The following is a 6,000-nucleotide window of genomic DNA, read 5'->3' as shown; positions in this document are numbered from 1 at the left end:
AGGGGTGCCGGAGGAATATCACGATCTGCGCACGGTGTTCAGTCGGTCCAGGGCCACCTCTCTTCCTCCACACCGGTCGTATGATTGTAGTATTGATCTCCTTCCGGGAACCACCCCCCCCCGGGGTAGACTATACTCTCTGTCGGCTCCCGAACGTAAGGCTCTCGAAGATTATTTGTCTGTAGCTCTTGACGCCGGTACCATAGTCCCCTCCTCCTCTCCCGCCGGAGCGGGGTTTTTTTTTGTCAAGAAGAAGGACGGGTCTCTGCGCCCCTGCATAGATTATCGAGGGCTGAATGACATAACAGTGAAGAATCGTTATCCGCTTCCTCTTATGTCTTCAGCCTTCGAGATCCTGCAGGGAGCCAGGTTTTTCACTAAGTTGGACCTTCGTAACGCTTACCATCTCGTGCGCATCAGGGAGGGGGACGAGTGGAAGACGGCGTTTAACACTCCGTTAGGGCACTTTGAATACCGGGTTCTTCCTTTCGGCCTCGCTAACGCTCCAGCTGTCTTTCAGGCATTAGTCAATGATGTCCTGAGAGACATGCTGAACATCTTTGTTTTCGTTTACCTTGACGATATCCTGATTTTTTCACCGTCACTCCAGATTCATGTTCAGCACGTTCGACGTGTCCTCCAGCGCCTTTTAGAGAATTGTCTTTTTGTGAAGGCTGAGAAGTGCACTTTTCATGCCTCCTCCGTCACATTTCTCGGTTCTGTTATTTCCGCTGAAGGCATTAAGATGGATCCCGCTAAGGTCCAAGCTGTCATTGATTGGCCCGTCCCTAAGTCACGCGTCGAGCTGCAGCGCTTTCTCGGCTTCGCGAACTTCTATCGTCGTTTCATCCGTAATTTCGGTCAGGTGGCAGCTCCTCTCACAGCCCTTACTTCTGTCAAGACGTGCTTTAAGTGGTCCGTTTCCGCCCAGGGAGCTTTTGATCTCCTCAAGAATCGTTTTACATCCGCTCCTATCCTTGTTACACCTGACGTCTCTAGACAGTTCGTTGTCGAGGTTGACGCGTCAGAGGTGGGAGTGGGAGCCATCCTTTCTCAGCGCTCCCTCTCTGACGACAAGGTCCACCCATGCGCGTATTTTTCTCATCGCCTGTCGCCGTCGGAACGTAACTATGATGTGGGTAACCGCGAACTGCTCGCCATCCGGTTAGCCCTAGGCGAATGGCGACAGTGGTTGGAGGGGGCGACCGTTCCTTTTGTCGTTTGGACTGACCATAGGAACCTTGAGTACATCCGTTCTGCCAAACGACTTAATGCGCGTCAGGCGCGTTGGGCGCTGTTTTTCGCTCGTTTCGAGTTCGTGATTTCTTATCGTCCGGGCTCTAAGAACACCAAGCCTGATGCTTTGTCTCGTCTCTTCAGTTCTTCAGTAGCCTCCACTGACCCCGAGGGGATTCTCCCTGAGGGGCGTGTTGTCGGGTTGACTGTCTGGGGAATTGAGAGGCAGGTAAAGCAAGCACTCACTCAAACTCCGTCGCCGCACGCTTGTCCTAGGAACCTTCTTTTCGTTCCCGTTCCTACTCGTCTGGCCGTTCTTCAGTGGGCTCACTCTGCCAAGTTAGCCGGCCACCCTGGCGTTCGGGGTACGCTTGCTTCCATTCGCCAGCGTTTCTGGTGGCCCACCCGGGAGCATGACACGCGTCGTTTCGTGGCTGCTTGTTCGGTCTGCGCGCAGACTAAGTCCGGTAACTCTCCTCCTGCCGGCCGTCTCAGGCCGCTTCCTATTCCCTCTCGACCGTGGTCTCACATCGCCTTAGATTTTGTCACCGGACTGCCTTCGTCAGCGGGGAAGACTGTTATTCTTACGGTTGTCGATAGGTTCTCTAAGGCGGCTCATTTCATTCCCCTTGCTAAGCTTCCTTCTGCTAAAGAGACGGCACAAATCATCATCGAGAATGTTTTCAGAATTCATGGCCTTCCGTCAGACGTCGTTTCGGACAGAGGTCCGCAATTCACGTCTCAATTTTGGAGGGAGTTTTGCCGTTTGATTGGGGCTTCCGTCAGTCTCTCTTCCGGCTTTCACCCCCAGTCTAACGGTCAAGCAGAACGGGCCAATCAGACTATTGGTCGCATCTTACGCAGTCTTTCTTTTCGCAACCCTGCGTCTTGGTCAGAACAGCTCCCCTGGGCAGAATACGCCCACAACTCGCTTCCTTCGTCTGCGACCGGGCTATCTCCTTTTCAGAGTAGCCTCGGGTACCAGCCTCCGTTGTTCTCATCTCAGTTCGCCGAGTCCAGCGTCCCCTCCGCTCAGGCTTTTGTCCAACGTTGCGAGCGCACCTGGAAGAGGGTCAGGTCTGCACTTTGCCGTTATAGGGCGCAGACTGTGAGAGCTGCTAATAAGCGTAGAACTAAGAGCCCTAGATATTGTCGCGGTCAGAGAGTTTGGCTCTCCACTCAGAACCTTCCCCTTAAGACGGCTTCTCGCAAGTTGACCCCGCGGTTCATTGGTCCATTCCGTATCTCTCAGGTCATTAATCCTGTCGCAGTGCGACTTCTTCTTCCGCGATATCTTCGTCGCGTCCACCCGGTCTTCCATGTCTCCTGTGTTAAGCCCGTTCTTCGCGCCCCCGCTCGTCTTCCCCCCCCCCCCCCATCCTTGTCGAGTGCGCACCTATCTACAGGGTCCGTAAAATCTTGGACATGCGTCCTCGGGGCCGTGGTCATCAGTACCTAGTTGACTGGGAGGGGTACGGTCCTGAGGAGAGGAGTTGGGTTCCCTCTCGGGACGTGCTGGACCGTGCGCTGATTGATGATTTCCTCCGTTGCCGCCAGGTTTCCTCCTCGAGTGCGCCAGGAGGCGCTCGGTGAGTGGGGGGGTACTGTCATGTACTGTCATGTTGTCTTGTCTCTGTCCTTTCCCTTCACCCTGTCTCCCTCTGCTGGTCGTGTTAGGTTACCTTTTCTCCCCCGCTTTCCCCCAGCTGTCCCTTGTCTCCTCTAACTACCCATTCACCCCGTTCCCCACCTGTTCCCTTTTTTCCCTCTGATTAGGTCCCTATATCTCTCTCTGTTTCTGCTCCTGTCCTTGTCGGATTCTTGTTTGTTTGTGTCATTCATGCCTGAACCAGACTGTCGTCATGTTTGCTGTAACCTTGTCCTGTCCTGTCGGAATCTGCCGGTCCATCTGAGCCTACCTATGTTTGGTAATTAAAGAAGCTCTGTTTAAGTTGATTCGCTTTTGGGTCCTCATTCACGCACCGTAACATTCTTACCTGGGAATATTGAAGAGTCATGTTAAAAGGAACCACCAGCTTTCATATGTTCTCATGTTCTGAACAAGGAACTTAAACGTTAGCTTTCTTACATGGCACATATTGCACTTTTACTTTCTTCTCAAACACTTTGTTTTTGCATTATTTAAACCAAATTGAACATGTTGCATTATTTATTTGAGGCTAAATTTATTTTATTGATGTATTATATTAAGTTAAAATAAGTGTTCATTCAGTAATGTTTTAATTGCCATTATTACAAATAACGAAAAAAAATTGGACGATTAATCGGTATCGGCCATTTTTTGGTCCTTCAATAATCGGTATCGGTATTGAAAAATCATAATCGGTCGACCTCTAGTCCACATACCTATGTATATATAGTGTAGATATAAAATACCAAGTATTCAATAATATGCTGTAATATGCAAATGCCTACAACCACCCTGGTTGCTCTAATCCCTTGTAATTACAATAAAATACTGTAGAAAAATATTATAGTTTAATAGTAACTCTTACTGGCATCAAGTTACTGTGAATATATCTCAGTATTGTATTGGCACTACCCAGAGACAGTCATTTATCATATATCATATACGATTTCTTGTTGCAATTACAATTATTTTGAAGACCAATATATCCTTTACTACAACAACATTTTCAGTAACAGTAACAGAAACGTTTTACTTACTATGACTGTCATATATGTTTTATTATCAACCTTGTTTGAATGCACTCACTAAGTTGCTAAGGACAAAAGCGCCTGCTAAATGACCAAAATGTAAATGTGTAAATTTGAACTTGCAAAGAACACTGGTTAATATGTTGCTGCATCGGTAATTCCAGTAATGTAAATTAGATGACATTTTTTTAAAGTTAATTACAAATGCATAAAACACAGAGTAAACAGCTAGCACATAACACTCTGTCGCTAAAATACTGCTAGCGGTAGGTGGTGGTACCTTAATGCAGTGCTGACAGAAACTCAGCATTTTTACAGAATCAATGTTAATTGATACTTCCAGTTAGTAGTCTGCTCTGTGCGCAATTATGGGAACTAAAACATAAAGAGTAGGGGTGTGCGGAGTAGTCGGACAAAACGAGTATCATAATGGATATGGGTAATTGTCCTGATACGATTATGATCAGAGTATGTTTTGTTAATATCTTTCAATCAAGTGCATGGTGCGACGTGGTCTAAATAACTCAACTGGCTAGCTTGCCAGTCTGTAAAGAGAAGGGTGGGGTGTACGTTGACCCTGCTGCTCTGATTGGATAGGGCGAAGCTGTATTTCTCCATCCACTCGCGTTGCTTAATTAATCCAATCACTTCTCCTTGCATGTTTTGGTCGGTTCATTTAGATTGCTGCTGGATCCTGTTAGCCTGCTACTATGATACATCAACTGTTGAGGACGTTTGCTACAAGCTATCCATGTGCATAGCATCTAACAAACGGGGTGAGGGTAAGGAAAAAAGATGAAACACTGATTCGCATTCTGACTGAGTGACAGCAAACTTGTCTGCCCGCTGTTGAGGACACCAGTCACACACACAACCACCCCTTAGCGCAGGACTAGTAAAGGTCCAGTGCACAATTTTTGTGTTCTTTTCTTTCTTAAAAAAAATACTACTTATTTTTATTAATCTTTTTTGCAATTCTGATTTTTCAGGGGGTTCTGCAGAACCCTCTGCACCCCAACTTCCCGCAGCCTATGCCTCTGCGTACTGCTCCTAATCTGCACATTTTTTGCTCCATAACTGTGCAGTATTTTGCCAACATTTAGTCTACTTAAGCATGTTAAAACACTTCTGTGTTTTCTGTTCACGAGTATCATCCGATCCAGTCCGACAATCAACTGTCGATCTACGGATACGATTACGAATACGAGTCTGGCCAGTCACACCCCTAATAAAGAGGGTATCGTTAGAAAGGTTAAGTTCTCCATAATCATAAAATAATGACAGGGGGAGGGGCTTGGTGTGTGTGTGGGTGTGGTAATGCTGATGACTTGTTGCCACAGATGGTTTGCTTACATAGCAGGTTAGGATAACTAACATAGTTGGTTAGGAAAATTCAAGTGACAGGTAAGGTGAATTAACATGGCAGGCTAGGAGCTCTAACGCAGCAGGTTAGGTGAATTAACATAGCAGGTTAGGATAAGGTTAAGGTTAGGAAAAGGGTTAGGCTTAGCTGGTCCCACCAGAGACGAAACCTCTCTCATCGTCACTCGACGCCTAGGTTTACCTCCACTGTACTCACATCCTACCATACCCTTGTCTGTACATTATGCCCTGAATCTATTCTACCACGCCCAGAATTCTGCTCCTTTTATTCTCTGTTCCCAACGCACTAGACAACCAGTTCTTATAGCCTTGTACCCTTATCCTACTCCTCCTCTGTTCCTCTGGTGATGTAGAGGTTAACCCAGTCCCTGTAGACTCCAGTACCACACCTATTCCCCAGGCGCTATCATTTGTTGACTTCTGTAACCGTAAAAGCCTTGGTTTCATGCATGTTAACATCAGAAGCTTCCTCCCTAAGTTTGTTTTATTCACTGCTTAATCACACTCTGCCAACCCTGATGTCCTAGCTGTGTCTGAATCCTGGCTTGGGAAGGACACCAAAAATTCAGAAATTTCCATCCCCAACTACAACATTTTCCGCCAAGACAGAACTGCCAAAGGGGGAGGGGTCGCAATCTACTGCAGAGATAGTCTGCAGAGTTCTGTCATGCTATCCAGGTCTGTGCCCAAACAGTTCAAGCT

This window comes from Oncorhynchus mykiss, chromosome 11 (assembly GCF_057628025.1).
Source record: "Oncorhynchus mykiss isolate SJ-2025 chromosome 11, ASM5762802v1, whole genome shotgun sequence".
Taxonomy (NCBI): Eukaryota; Metazoa; Chordata; class Actinopteri; order Salmoniformes; family Salmonidae; genus Oncorhynchus; species Oncorhynchus mykiss.
The sequence above is the reverse complement of the archived record's forward strand: the minus strand, read 5'-3'. Positions refer to the sequence as shown.